The following is a 16072-nucleotide window of genomic DNA, read 5'->3' as shown; positions in this document are numbered from 1 at the left end:
ACACGTAGTAGATTTATGCCCTTATATTCTATGCTGTTACTTAGACTGCTTAGTAAAAGTCATATTATACAAAAGCATAAAGACCCCCGCGGACAGCTTCGTTCCCGAAGCTTGTGCTTCAGACCTGTACGCCACTCAAACATCCCGCGTAATAAACGAATGGTCGGAAGTCTCCCGCTGCGGACAATATGAGGTCTTCTAATTCAGTTTCCCACGTTCTCACGTCTAGAAAGGCCATTGTCTTGCGCAGCATAGCCGATGCCTTTAAAACGTCAGACCTGATTTTTGTGATATCGCTAACCATTGTAGACATTCCTTTATATAGGAAATAGTTTTTTCTTTTTGATTGCTGTCCAGAACAACTTCTAAGTACTTTCTCCACCTTCCTAAATTGAGAATATTTGCGCTTACTTTCAATGTATGCTTGTGCACGGATTAAATAAGAATACAAACTACAGTGACACTAGCTTGCAAAAAGAATTGCAAGAAAAAAAGAAAATTTTCTTTCTGAGCAAAGTTCAGATTTCTTCCCCACAAATGAGTTGCCAAATTTTCCTCATTCCCGTGTCGGAATTTAGCAGGCATCCTATAATCAAAGTGAAATTGCTTTGAAGCCTGCTTTAATGATTTGTTCCCTTACGCTTTTACCATAGAGGGCGAACGCTACGCTTCAGCCTTCAAAATCGACTCTAGTTGTCCTGGTTTTGCAAGAGCTTTTTTTTTTAAATCCATTTACTTGCTAATCTGGCATTGTTAGCTATATTAATGGCACAAATGTCCGTTACCGCTGTCAGAGATTCTTACTATCAAACGGGTAGTAATTATAAATTACCCGAAAGATATGTTCAATCACGCACGCCTCAGTCGCACTGGTCTATAATCATAAGCTGCGGGGGGCACGCAGAAGTCCACCACCCGCAAGGCGACGGTGGAGGCGCTGTCCAAGGTATCCCTGCACGTAATCGCGGGCAGACGCTTCAATGCCTCTAACGTCGACTACAACGAGGCGGACGTGAATCTCAACGAGGGCGAAAAGTTCTTCAAGGTCCTCCTTGCGGCGCTCAAGCTGCACCACAGAGTCATGGCCGCCAACCCGCCCACGCGCATCGAGTTGCTGATATCAGAGCTCCAGTTCACAAGCACGATTTCATTTGTCTCCGAGGGCAACTACATCGTAGTGCCCACACTTTACCAGGTGCGTGCAGTCGTCCAAAACGATATATCTTATATATCTTTGTGCAAGACGGATACCAGCCTGTTGCGAACTTTTACGGAAAATTGTAGGTGGCACTGAAGTGTCCTGAGGAATTTACTCGATATAATTTTCGTATGAACTTTATGTATTCATTGTATGTAATGGTTTTAATTAGTGCCCTTATTATTAATACAAGTACATAGGCTGTGTTGTAGTTTCGCTTACTAGTGCAAAGTTGTAGAGCTATGTGGTAGTGCTGCTTATTAATGCTTATTTTGGCCAACTAGAGGTGTCGGAGAACTAGGAAGAAGAGAACTTTCATCACCCTTAGCACAACGTAGCCTTCGCAAACAGATTTGGGACGCTGCCGACGTCGTCACCATCGACATTCACTATACCATACCGCAGCGTACTGATTTATTCTTACTCTGTGAAACCATACAAGGGGCCTCTTGGAATTTCACCAGGGATGCAGTCGTCGTCCTGAATACAACCTTCCGGAGGATATGCCCAATGCGTTGAAGAATTTGAAACGCAAGCATTAGGAAATTTAGGACACACCTAAGGAAGGTACAGTCGTGAGTAAAAGTGGTAAACAACACTCCGCCGGTGGTGGAGAACGGGAAAACTGCATTCCAACTTCATCTAGCGACAGCTATCTGGGATCGAGAGAATCGTGGCGGTGCCCCACTTTATCCTAATGCATGTGTCGCTGTGGCTATCGCTGCCGCTGTTGCTAGATAGCATTCCGATGCAGTTTTCCCGAGCTTCATCATTGGCTCAGTGTTGTGTGCCACATTTGCTCATTACTGTACATCATAACAGGTGATTTAAAGGCCCGTTTTGGCTGATCAGTTAGTGCTCTCGGTCGCGGACTGACTGGTTCAGTTCCGGTTGCCGCAGGCATATTTCAGAGGAACCGAAAAGTTGTGTGCGTCGTCGGGCTGCGCGATGTCATTGCGCGTTGTTTTTTTTTCTCTTGGTGACATAACTTATAACAATTCTTTGAGGCACCAGTTAGTTTTCTTCTTTAGTCCCTGCTTAATAAACTCTGTTCATCCGGTTGTCTCCGGACGTATGCTGCGCCCCTTCCTTTCCAAAAAGCAGTAAATTGTTGAATCACTGACTTTTATAACACTGCGCAAAACAATAGTGTACGTATGTGAAGTGGAATTCACCTACAGCGGCGAATTGCCTGATGGTAGATTATTAGATAAAAGAAGCGGTTTAAGAGAGTTGAATGCGCAAGGCTGAAATAATAGGAGGAAGAAAAGGTACAAGTTGGATTGATGCGAAGTATTTGGTGAACTGTAGATTTTGTAAGGAATTATATGGAATGGTTAGAAGAGTACGAAGGTCAGAATGCATAGATGACATATGAGATATAATGGCTAAAACAATACCAATTACATATATTTTGACTTCGAAGTTGATGGCAATGAATAAGCCTATTTTAGCACCACCGGTTTATTATCACTGCCAATGGGTGACTTTTTTCTTAATCCTGTTTTATTACGCCTCGTGTTTTTTTATTCGGATAATATTTAATTTCTTCACCTTCATTACACTAATTGTGTCTTTACATTATTTGGTCCTTTTTTATATTTGATGAGCTCTGTAGCCTCTATCAACGGTGGGACCGACCGCTGAATTTTGTTTTATTTGTTCGGCTGCCTGTTTCTTTGGTCGCATGCTCTGGGTCACGCCAACGTCATGCCAAATTTAATGGACAATATACATATAGGCCTGCACAAAATACTACAGCGGGGCTGCAACCCGCGCACCATAACATGACACAGCCGAACCGACATCTGTCTTACGTGCAGAGAATTCCGTACCTGTACAATTTCGACGTGCCGGACTACTACAACTACGGTACCATGGGAGCCTTGCTTGGTGTCCAGCTGGCCAAGATCGCAGGCGTTGGCATCAACGACGAGCGTCAGTCAACGTGGGACACCTCCTCGGTCAGCCAACACACCCGGATGGTCGAGTGCCTCGTCAAGCGGCGCAGGCTCTTGGGGTTCCCCGATTTCTCTCCCAGCAAGAGCATCAAGCAGCAGACGCAGTTGCTCACGCTCACCATCGGCGCACGATTCGCCTTCTCTGCTCTGAAGAATATCATCCGCAGGAAGGTCAGTGTCAAAGTCTATGGTACAACACCCAGAATAGAGTCTGAAGAACTCAAAATTCTATATTACGGCGGCGATATTTAATTGTGGGTCGGCCTGAGAACATTTTTCTTCGTCTGGGAACAGCTTCTTGCATCTCGTGCTGTCGAAACGTAGATAAAATCTGACGAGAAGACGCATGCAAACCCAGGACAATTCCATAAGTCGCAAACACCTTTCGGACGGCACGTTTTAAGCCCTTTGTAATACTACAACTTTAGTCATATGCATTTAGGTCATGGCAAAGAATTAGTTATGAGCCGTACATGCTAGAGGTGGAACATGGGATGGAGAACTGAGGGGAAATCGCGCCATCACTTTGCCTTTAGTGAGAAAATTTTGGAGAGCTGTAGCGGCCAAGTTATACGGCTTGGAGACAAATGAGCATTTTTTACGGAGCTGTATTTTTCTTGTTTAGGGCATAACGACATCCTGAGAACAGTGCAAACGCACAGTCATAGCATGTTAACTTGAAATGATAGAGCGAAGGCAAATGTGAATTGATGACCTCGTGGAACTTTGGCCACCGCCGAGGAATATCCAGCACGAGAATCTCTAATGAGTCGAAATAATGCGCCGTTAAACAAGTGTAATGACCCTGTGAAAACTAAATGACTCAGAAAAAACCGTACTAAACTCTTCACATAAGACCGGTCTTGAGATCGTGCACTTAACTGAGTGCCAGCTTCACCACTTCTTGTTGCATGGAATCTGACAGCGTTCATCCTGAGGTCCTAAGACCAGACTTTCTTGCGTTTACTATTGAATTACGGGTGCTGCCCTCGTGTTTCTAGTGACCGCACCAGCTTTTGTCGGCTTATATGTACGTGCGCTTGTGCCGAACGCAGACTTCTGCGTGGAAAGCCTTCACTGCGCAACCTCTGGTGAGAATTAAACTTAGCTCGGTTTTGTTTGGTTTATTGGTTAAAGCACTGGACTGGGGATCCTAGGGCTGGAGGTTCGACTGCCAGTAGTGACATAATGTATTTATTTATTTTTTTACCTATTATCCTCACGTAGACAAGGAGAATCAAGATGCGCGTTTCACAGTGCCGGGCGTGGAATAGTTGGTTAATGTCCTCGGTTAGGGATCAGAAGGATGGAAGTTCGATTCCCAAAGGAGAAGGAGTTGTATTTTTCGAATCACGTCACTTTCGGTTTCGGTTGATGACGTCATTTGATTGACAGCTATAGTGTGACCAAACAACGCCGAGAGCAAGAATCAATAAATACTTTGCCTTAAAAGAAGCCCATAATTCGGATCTCCTTGGCGTCTCTCATCGCCCCGAAAAGCGTGTGAGGTTAAGTGTCGTCCCGAGGAGAGAGACGGATGTGGCAAATTCCGATTTGGTAAGAGCGCATTGTAGACCACAATAGACCGCAGAGTAAGCGTCCGCTATCTGTTGTAGGCATGTTTCCATGTTTCCAAGACTGCCTTCCGTTGCCCAGATAGAGATGTCCCTCGCGTATAGGGCAAAACGGATCTCAGGCATGGAGCTTAATTTTGCGTCCGAAGGTCTTACCTTGCACGCTTGAAGAGGGAGGGGGGGGAGACAAAACTGCACCCTGTGGTGTATCGCGGTATCCGATGGCGTAGGGTCCGTGTTCCTCGTCTTGAATTAGAATAGAGCCTGGTAGATATACGAGACATTGCGAGATGTATCGGTATGAATTCTGACCACAGTTCGTACCTTGGAGGTGACTGGTTATTACTTCACGTCTGACGTTATCAAAGGCTTTTTCCACATTCAAGGCCCGGATACCTTATCATTTTTAGGAAGCTTTTTGGACTTAGATATGTCCTGATTGAGTTGTAGAAATATATCGTGTGCGAATTTGTGTAATCGGAAACTAAACATAGTATCCGCAAAAGGGTGACGCATTTTGAAGTAAGTGGACAATGTCCCGCACCAGTCTCCATCAGTTTACCGACACAATATGAGAGGGAGATATGGCGCAAGTGTTCCATATAAGTTGGCTTGCCTGCCTTGAGAATAAGCGTCACTAAGGCTGTCTTCTAATCCGGGGGGATAGGAATCTCTCCCACCCAGACTCGGTTGATGAATTCAAGGAGGATATGCGGTAAGCTCAATCAAGGTTCACCAGAAATTTTACGGTAACCTTCTCCTGGCCCGATGCATTACCACGCTTCATTTTGCTAGGACCTAGTTGAAATGATTGAGATGGAAATGTGCATTCATCTCGTTTCTTTTCTGCCTGCGTATGAGCATTGGGAAATGTTAGTGTCGATTGTGGTATCTGTAACGTCGGAGGAGTTCGAAGAGAGCAATTTAGTTGAGTATATTAATTGAACTCGATGCAAGCGCTCACATTCCAAAAGAAACGTGGCCATAGTCTAAACCCTGATCACTTCTTGGCCTAGTCAGAAATCGCGTCTACTGGGTGGCGACAAGGGCAGCATACCGCATTTAGGTTGGAAAGTAAATTATTCTTTCTGACAAAGTTACTCTTAGTACCCGCTGACAATAGGGCAACATTAGATATTTGAACTAAGTAAATGCGCGACGGTTCCAATCTCCTTGTTATATCCTTGAGAAGTGGCGCTTGCGATCGTATTTAACGTTATTGGTAAAGCATCACTCGTTCGAAATAAGGCTTGCACATTCACATGGTCTCGTGCCCTTGTCCTCAGGCTGACTTGCGCACCGACGCAATTTGATCAAGACGATAACTTTCAAAGCACAGGCTACTTAGCTCAAGCGTTGTCAGGCTGCGCTTAGGTATACGGCGCTGCGGTTTAATGGACCGGCGAGCACTACACCTGATTTGTCCGGCTGCTGCAGATTAAGGTGAAAGCCTTTAATGCCTCACCGTTGCCGCCAGAATATCGTCGACAGGATGTTGTTAGCAGAGGTGAAACGCTTTCGAGAGCGAGCGTAAAAACATTTGACGACGATTACGTTACTTGCTAATGCGAAATTTGAGTGCCGCTCATCAGGTGTTTCACCTTTTTTAATAGATTGAGGCAAAGATTCGAGCAAAACATGTATGTACAATTCCAAAAACTATTTTCCACACTTATGCCTTCAATAAACACTCCACTAACAGTTCTTGCCTGTCATGAAGAAAGCTTTGTGGTCGGAGAAATGAAGAGAGCAATTATGTTATCGGGAGGTTGCAGGAGGCAGCGCGTGGGACTATAGAACGTTGCGCGATGAAGAGACTGTCACAAGCTGAAGACGAGAAGAAAGAACCTTCGCAAGTGTCTTAAACTGACGTGAAAACGCTGTAGCCAAAGTTAGCAAGCATCTCATGGAATTTCTAGCAGTATATGTTTTAAAGAAACCTGTGGGTGGTCTAGATCCCGACCAGGCCTTCCTCGAAAGCCAGGGGACGATCGGCTAGAGATGCTGACTATCAAACTAGCTGTATATATGCCAACTAAATCAAAATGTAATGCTTTTCTCTGTTAATTCTCGGTTACTGCGCATGCTACCCTGCAGTTAAGTGTGGGTACTCGCATTACTCATGTACTATGTTTGCAGTGTGTATCATGTATGGTCACGTCTTCTACTTGAGCTCTGAAGCGTGCCTACATATTTGGTTCACAGGAATGGAAAGGCGCAGTATCCGTCACACACTCGTTTCTGTGAAGGAAGAAAGGGGAGCGTTAAAGTGGAGCTGGTTACGAGGGACAACTGCTACGACGACGACGACGATGCGAAACCCAGGAACGGGTTCTCTAAATTAAATTAATGAACCTTGTCTCCACCGGGAATCGAGCCTCCATCGTTTTAACGCGATAGCGTCTAGGAGCTCGTGTCGCAGAAAAGCCGGTGTCGTCGGCGTTGGCGGCGTTGGCCGTGAGCGATAAATCCCGGCATACACTTCATAAATAAAAAGCAACTTCCAAGATGGGCTGGGTGGGAATCGAACCAGGGTCTCCGGAGTGTGACTACAGTGTTCTAGAGTGAGACGGAGGCGCTACCACTCAGCCACAAGTTTTTTTTTCTTTATTGCCTGTTTTGAGTTCACATCAATTCAAAAAAGATCCACAATAATGGTAAAACTCGCAACAAACAGCCTTCGGCTGTCACGAAAGGTTTAAAATTTCTTCAGGACAGCCAGTTCATCGAGCACACTGATCCAGTCAGGTGGATCAGAAAGCACCCGGTACGTTTCTCTAAGGAGCAGCACACTCTCGATAAAGTTCTCGCGTACAGAACGCGTGTTGACATCTGCATGTTGCACTTGCATCCTTGTTTTCCACAGGCTGTGGAGGCCCAAGACCATGACTAAATCCAAAAGAATACCCTCACTGTTCAAGCAGAGAAAGCATTCAAGAAGTCACTCAGCCACGAGTTCGATGCTTGAAAACGGTACAAAAGCGCTTCTAGTGAATGCGGTGTTGCCTTGAAAACGTGCCGTAGAATGTTATACTGCGGTGTATATCGGTAATTATGAGCATGTTACTTACAGAAGTCGAAGTTACACCACTAGCGAAGTACGTTTCTGCTACATTTCTTTTGCGCTCTGCGCACATGCAGAGCCATCTTGCGGCAAACACAGAAGAACCCCTCCTCGCAATGTGCGGCGCTGCCCCGACACGTGGCGCGCCACTCGCCCCTGACGTTTCGCCGTGCACCCTCACGGGTTGTAGAATCAAGCGTCTTTCCTTTCTTCAGATCACTATCTTCGCTCACCCGCTTCTCCCCTTCGGGCCGCGCGGGTACCGGTGCGAGGATGCCCCAATACCCTTGCGTTTAATAAGTTTTCTCGCTCTCTCCCCTTCCAACATCCAGCGTGCGTCACTCGAACAGTGGTGTTTAGGCGACGCGGCTCCTCTTTCCGCTTACAGCGCGATTGCTAGGTGCAGCATCTAATGCCGGACGCCTCTGACGTGACCGCTGCGCCGTAGCGCTTCTGCTGGGAAAGCAATTTGAAGGAGTCCAAAATGACTTACACTACGATGAGTGAAAATGCCAGTTTGGTGTGTGTGTATGTGTGTGCTGACTAACCGACATACTCAGTGCGTGTGAACGCTAAAGGAACACGGGAGCAGGAAACGTTGTAGTGTGCACAACACAGTGCGATAATGTAGATTGTGAGAAGCACTTGTTTGAACAAATAATTAGAAAAAAGTTGTGCAGTGCACTTTGAGTATGAAAACTATGTCTTTGTGTGACTCAAGAGCATACCGAGCGAATGAGTGGGCGGTGCGTACGAGGTGCAATAACGCTATCGCGTTCCACTCTTGAAGGCGAAGCTTAAGCGTCCTCCAAATTTTGATCCCCGGCCCAACGCTTTACCAATTGCGCTACGCCCCGGATCGCGAAACGCTCTTCATAATTCCCCTTCCTTCTCTACCGTAAGGATGATAGTGGGATTCCGCGCTGGGGTGCCCCGCCGGGGTGGTGCAGTGGTAAGACGCCCGACTACTGTGCCGGAGTACCCGGGTTCGAACCCGACCTCGGCGGCTGCGTTTCGATGGAGGCGAAACGAAGAGGCGTCCGTGTGCTGTGCGATGTCAGCGCACGTTAAAGATCCCCAGGTGGTCGAAATTACTCCGTAGCCTCCACTACGGTTCCTCTTTCTCTCTTTCCACTTTCGCTCCCACCTTCCTCCCTTCCCTTATGGCGCGGTTGAGGTGTCCACAGAAAACAAGTGAGGCAGTTACCGCGCCTTTTCCTTCTTATGAATCAATCAGTCTCGTCCGTTCCGCGCCGGGGTGGTGCAGTGGTAAGACGCCCGACTACTGTGCCAGAGTACCCGGGTTCGAACCCGACCTCGGCGGCTGCGTTTCGATGGAGGCGAAACGAAAAGGCGTCCGTGTGCTGTGCGATGCCAGTGCACGTTAAAGATCCCAAGGTGGTCGAAATTACTCCGTAGCCCTCCACTACGGCTCCTCTTTCTCTCCTTCCACTTTCAATGTCATCTTCTTCCCTTCCCTTACGGCGCGGTTGCGGTGTCCACAGAAAACAAGTGAGACAGTTACCGCGCCTTTCGCTTCCTATAAATAAAATCAGTTTTTTTTTCCGCAAGTGATAAATACTGCGTCTTTTCTTTCCTGTAAACGAATTATGGAACGCCGGTAACTTTGATGCCTTCAATACAATTCTTGTTAACAAGGGGCGCTTGATGTACCGTCAAGACAGGTAATGAGGTCAGGAGTGGATTCCTGCACAAGCTACTCTAAGCCATATTTAAACCTTAGAACAGAGGATAAAAAGGTTAAAACCACTCATCAGATGATGCATTAAGAGGGTCCTGGGCCTACCAATGAGTACATCTACCGAGACCTCCTAACTATCGGGGTACACAATACGTGGAAAGAAACAGCAGAGGCAGTCAGAGCATCCCAACTGGAAAGGATAAGCCAGACAACTACAGGAAGAACCATTTGAAATATGGTAGGCCTGCAGACAGACAGAGGGATGCAACAAAATTCGAGAACCCCACAGATATATTGAGATAACCTAACCATCTCCCCACTTCCTCGAAACATGCACCCCATATACAACGCGGGGAGGCGGCAAAAGAGAGCAGAAGCACTCAAAAAGCGCTTCGAGCCGCTGGACTGATTTAATAAAACTGATTTATTTATAGGAAGGGAAAGGCGCGGTAACTGTCTCACTTGTTTCCTGTGGACACCGCAACCGCGCCGTAAGGGAAGGGAGGAAAGTGGGAGTGAAAGTGGAAAGAGAGAAAGAGGAGCCGTAGTGGAGGGCTACGGAGTAATTTCGACCACCTGGGGATCTTTAACGTGCGCTGACATCGCACAGCACACGGACGCCTCTTCGTTTCGCCTCCATCGAAACGCAGCCGCCGAGGTCGGGTTCCAACCCGGGTACTCCGGCACAGTAGTCGGGCGTCTTACCACTGCACCACCCCGGCGGGGCACAGTAAAGCATGTGCGTACGTAGATAGGGCGAGAGGGAAGTCAGGTGTGGCGGTAGCCTCAGTAGTCGACAGTCGAGACGCCCCAGAATCGTTAGCCACTATCAGAACCACCACTCTGAAACAGCTCAAGTATTTGCAATAGCGGTCCCTTGCGTAGGAACTGAAGCAAAATTCATAATTAGCAACAGCAAAACAGACTTCTACAAGTACGCAAAGAGCAGGATTGCACCAGGAGCGGTGAGAATACTGACCGGAAAACAACTGAATAGAGAAGTCAGCTTAGTATGGATTCCAGCGCCTGTGTCTGTTCCTTGTAACGAGGCGACACACGAGTTAGTTCGAGTTGTCTACTTCTGGGTAACCGTGGAGACGTCCGATTGCCAGAACATTGACCAATGTCTGTTAAATTACACAGAAATAGTTGAAGATTACAGACAAAGAAGAAAGCTAGTGCCACCAACAGATACGCGTCTGAGCAACAAATAGGCGACCGCATAGCGACGTCTACAGGCAGGGAATTACATCCAACCGGTCTAGGCCTATCACGTTCAAAACAATGAGAAACAGGACGATAAATGTAAACAATGCGGAGAGAGGGACTCTCAACGACATAATTTGAGAATGCGCTAGCTCTTCAGCGGCGAAGACAAAAAATAGATAGTAAAGAAGCCTGGGAAACCCTTCTGCGGAGCGAGGACACAACTCTGCAGAGCAAGAAATCCACCTGGCGGAAGAGGCCGCAAGGAACAAAGACCTGTTTGCCTGCCTCTTATTGCGGAGCTCCCGGCCCCCGTCCCCTAGGCCTGGGTACCGGAGGCGCGGAATAGGGAGCCTCCATTTTGGTGGTAATAAAAGTTGTTCACACAAAACCATGTGCACATACGAAGCTGAACCCGCCGGGTGTCCGAACCAGGGGTCCGATCCACGCAGCAAACAGAAGTAGACCCAAATGTCTAGGAGTCAGTACAGCAGGCATCAGCGGCGTTTGAAATTCATTTACAGGATATGAAAAGCGCTGTATTTGTCGCAATTCGACGAGGTCGACGGAAAAGACTCCTGGATATGTAAGTAGGAGACACTTCTGAAGATGCCCCTAAAACCACCGAAAAATAACATATAGGGCTAAATAAAGTTTTCCTTCCTTCCTTTGGCGGGCACATGCACCCCGCCGTAAAGGAAGGAAGGAAGGTGGGAGTGAAATAAGAGAGGGAGTTAGAGGTGCCGTAGTGGAGGGCTACGACACGCCGCGCTGTAATGGCTTTCGCCTCATAGCACTTTAGTGGTCCAAAGTGCCCTCTAGAATTTTTTTTCATGTGCCGATTAGGTGGAATATATGATGGCAAGAGGCTCAGGTACATGTTGTTAACTATTTGGTGTTTAACCTTGCGGATTCTGCCGACAAATGCTGCACCATGGCAGGTCAGTATAAATACTGCACGAAATGTGGCGATCCGCGCCGTCCAGTCAGGCTTTAGTTGGACGCAGCGACAGCGCTTTTACGTATCGTCTCCAACGTAGCATCTGTGCTGTTACATTATTTTCGCCATTGTCGTGACCTTGAACTGTGCCTATATGTGTCTCTGCTCGCAGTCCGGGACGGCGAAAGTGTTCAACGACTACTGGCCCGAGGCGCTCCGCGTGTTCTTCACACGCTACTGCCTGCTTTGGTGCAGCAGCAGCGTAAAGGCTGACCCAATGACGCCACGCGGCAAGTGCATGCTGCCACTGTACAACATCGAGGAGTTCGGCGAGGTCTACAATTGCCATGCAAACCACACGGGCGGCGCTGTCTGCCAGACTTAGCCGCGCTCTGACTCAGATGCACTGCACACCGGTTGGCATTGTACACCTTACACAATCTACAAAGGGCTGTATCAATCAACTGTACATAATACTGCCCCTTACAGCGGACACGAATTTTACACTGACACACATATCAAGCTTACATTGAACTACAAGTCAAGATATCACACCACATTCTGCTATGGAGGAGCTGCAATATCCGCATTCCGCCACATTACACTCCGTTGAATTAGCTTCACTACGCTACACCATGCTGCATCACAAGAGGCTGCTGCAAAAGATTGATCCAGATAAACACACATAGCGAAGTGCAGGACATACCACATGTTTCATTAGGTCACAGAACCATGCAACAATTCGCTGCAGTTGCAACAAAATACGCGCTGAATACATGCTTCGTCGATTATCCTAATGCACACGATCACTGTCAAGAGGCGATTAGGGCATTACAAAGTATAAGATAGCAGCGTCCTTGTAAAAATTACAGCACGTGGTCCATAGTGTATACGTCGTTTTTGTATTTGAATTATTACTTTGTTACTCAACTCGTTACTTAATTTCTATTGAATATTTTTCCCAGGAATAATTTCACCTCCTCGCATGCTTCTTTTTGTTTTGCTTGGACGGTCACTTCTGCTTCACATCGCTATTTGCTTGGCATCATGTGTAAGCATGCTGGACATAATTTGGTCTCTGTAACTTGTTTTCTTATTTGAGCGGTTTCTTTTGTTACAACTCAACGCAGTTTTGTTTGGTCCGGTTATTATGTATGGTTTTTCTTTATTTCCTTGGAATCAAGTGTGCATCGATTACACTGAAGCTCTCTATGTCTAACTGCAAATCAAATAAGGTGGTAGCTATTTTTCAGATTTTTTGCTCCAGATTTTAATTATCGCATATGACGCCCTGAGGCGTATGCATATGTTAACAGCGTGCATGTGTCATCTACCCACTGGACAGGAACGCTGATATTTATTCAACTGCAGCAATAGTCACCAGCAAGGGTTCTACAATTGCACAGAAGACTCTTAGAAGCTGAAACGTTCACTGGGCCATAATTTGGCTTGAACATGGTGCCAGAAGGGCAAGGGCTGGCGATGCATATCCATGCTGCTATGCGAACTGTGCGCCGAAATAATGTACGCTAAGAAGTCCTGTCAGAGTTGTTGCCCGCACAACTGACTTCATTGCACTTGCAAGGGGTTTAAAAGGCGCTGCTTTTAAAACCTTGGTAAACTGCACATGAGATGCAGTGAAAGCAATGCGCAAACGCGGAAACGCACAAACGCGCTTGCGCTAGTAGCTGGATATAGTGAAGTTGCAATAGCTACGATCCTCATATACTGACCAACGGGTTCGAGCAACTGAGCACTACGGGCCAGCGTCTGCATACATCGTGCATGCATCGAATGGAGCTCATTTTTAAGTGTGCCTTTAATTGTACAGTGTATGTGTCTAAGTGAACTTTGATTTTTCCTATTATGATTAGCTTGTGTGAATCGGGCGTTATGAGCGAAATATTCCGGTATCTCTTGAAGTACGCTTTAAAGCTGATGTGTTGATTTGAGCATTGTGCTCAGCTTTTGTGTTCTACTTCGTTTACAACTAAGGCGGAGACGTTTCTCTCGATGAAATAAAATTAACTGTGCCATGTTGTTCCTGCGGTATGGAACTTAGCCGTACGAGACGTGTACCGGGTTTGAGCAAAACGTGTTTTTGTACGCTTCTCAAATTGGTTACCGTCATTAGTAGTTCAAATCCCGCACCTGCGGGCCATTGTAAATAATACTTCTCAATGTTACATCTGCGCTTTGTTCTTGGTTTCTGCAAAGATGCCCTTTGGTTCTTAAATTCACATTAACCTATACAGATGAGGGCTGAAAAAAGTTTGCGAAGATTCTTTGGCCTTGGTTGAAATGAACTACAATGAAGTCTGTATACTGCATGACACTTTATGCATATGCTTTTTCTAATGCGGCTACGCGCTGAGGTGCTGCTCCACGTGCCTACAAGTACCTTAGTTATTATCCTTTATAAATTTTATATAAGTCATAGTTGGCTCTAGTTACATACCGGATGTGTCGATATTTGTATATTAAGAGAAACGCAGGTATAATAATGTGCAAAATACTCCCAAACATCTGATGTGCAGAAAGTCAGTGTACGAAAAGTCTCAGTGCTAGAAGACAGTTTAAAATATGGCTGTTTATAACGGATCCATACATGAAGGCCCAGCGGCAGGTACTAACGTATATGTGATAATGTACCAAATTATATTTTTCACAATGCTTGCATATCCATTTGTTTCAACCATATGTTTAGAAACATCAAGTCGTTTAATTCTTCTGTATTACTTGGAATAATAACGCTTGGAATGATCATCTTTACGACATATAAACTTATTTATTTATTTGGTACATACTGCTGACCTCCTTGAGGAGGTATTTGCGGGTTTGGGGTATAAAATGAAATCACAAAATGACAAATGTTGAGTCCACACTTGCTAACTTTTTACACAATTCTATACGGCAGTGTGGCACAAAAAATAGAAAAGAGGAGAAGGATATGGTACAATACAATACAATACGATACAATATAGTACAATACAATCATCCTTAAGGCATATGTTTCACAATATTTGTACAGAGAGATTTGTACAGTAAAAATTCAAAGGAGCTGGGTGGTCGGTGCCCCTAGTCCAGGGCTCCGCTGGCAGCAGCTGACTTGCGGACTAGCTGGATAATCCAGGCTTGCTGGTCCAGGTTGTCGCTGGTCAGGGCCGCCTCCCACTGCTCGTGTATCGGGCATGGCACTATTAACGTTGGGTCAGGTTTGTCCTGGCATTCCCAAGAGATGTGATAGAGTGTGGGGCTTGCACCGCACCAAGGACAGTAACTCGTGTATTTTGTTGGGCTTATCTTATTTAAAATTTGAAGATTAGGGAATGTGTTTGTTTGTATTTTTCTCCAGTCTATAGCGTCCGAGGAAGGAAGTTGTTTGTGTGGTGGTGAGAAAATTCTTTCTAACCGTAGGTGTTCCAGCCTGTACAGAGGTCGGGCTAGACATATATAGGGTTCTAAAGAAACAGTTGCCAGCTGTGAACTGAAACTTCTTATTGATGAGCAATTAACCACTTCATCGGCTAAATCATTCCATTCGCGGACCGCCAGCGGAAAGAAAGAAAACATGAACGTATCGCTGTGTGCGGTAACCTCTCCGCATACGTCGCCACCGCACACAGCGATACGTTCATGTTTTCTTTCGTTTCCCTGGCGGTCCGAGAATGAATGATTTAGCCGATGCAGACTCTCTCGCAGAAAATATCCACCCCCAGCCAAGGGGCTCTCCAAAGCGGAGGAAGTTAGATGGCGACGCCCACAGACAGGTACATATAACACACCGGCCCGTTTAAACACAATACACCCCGGATTCCCCAAATGCAAATATTGCGGGGAAAAGGCAGGCCTGCACCACATGGTGTGGACCTGCCCACACAATCCTCCAGATCCGAATGCAGTGCCAACAATTGAGGGGTGGGAGGCTGCCCTATCCAGCTCTGGACTAGAGGCCCAACGGGCCCTCGTGACATGTGCGCGGGTAGCAGCGGCAGCCGCTGGAGTCCCGGACAAGGGACCCCACCTACACATCCCCCTCCCTTAAATATACTTAATAAAGTGTTGCACTCACTCACTCACTCGCTGTGATCGCGATACTCGACTAGATACTTGGAATGTCGTGTTCTTTCGTTTCTATGTGGTGAGAGTAAAATGTATCTGTTGCGGTTAATTTTAAAGGCTCCAGTTGCTCGGGTACTAATAGTGCTAAAACCAGCCTGTCTATGAAGTTCGGAGGGAGAGTCAACTTGGCGATACCTATTGTAGACAAACCTTATGGCCTTGCGTTGGACGCTTTCAAGTTTGGCAATTAAATTCTTTTTATGACGGAACCAGCATATTATGTTGTACTCTATGACTGATCGCACGAGGGATGTATATGTAAGCAGCTTAGTTTCGGGTGAGGCGAAATGTAAGGAACGTCTTAG

Source organism: Amblyomma maculatum, chromosome 10 (assembly GCF_055883805.1).
Source record: "Amblyomma maculatum isolate TAMU_Amacu chromosome 10, ASM5588380v1, whole genome shotgun sequence".
Taxonomy (NCBI): Eukaryota; Metazoa; Arthropoda; class Arachnida; order Ixodida; family Ixodidae; genus Amblyomma; species Amblyomma maculatum.
This window is presented reverse-complemented; position numbering follows the sequence as displayed.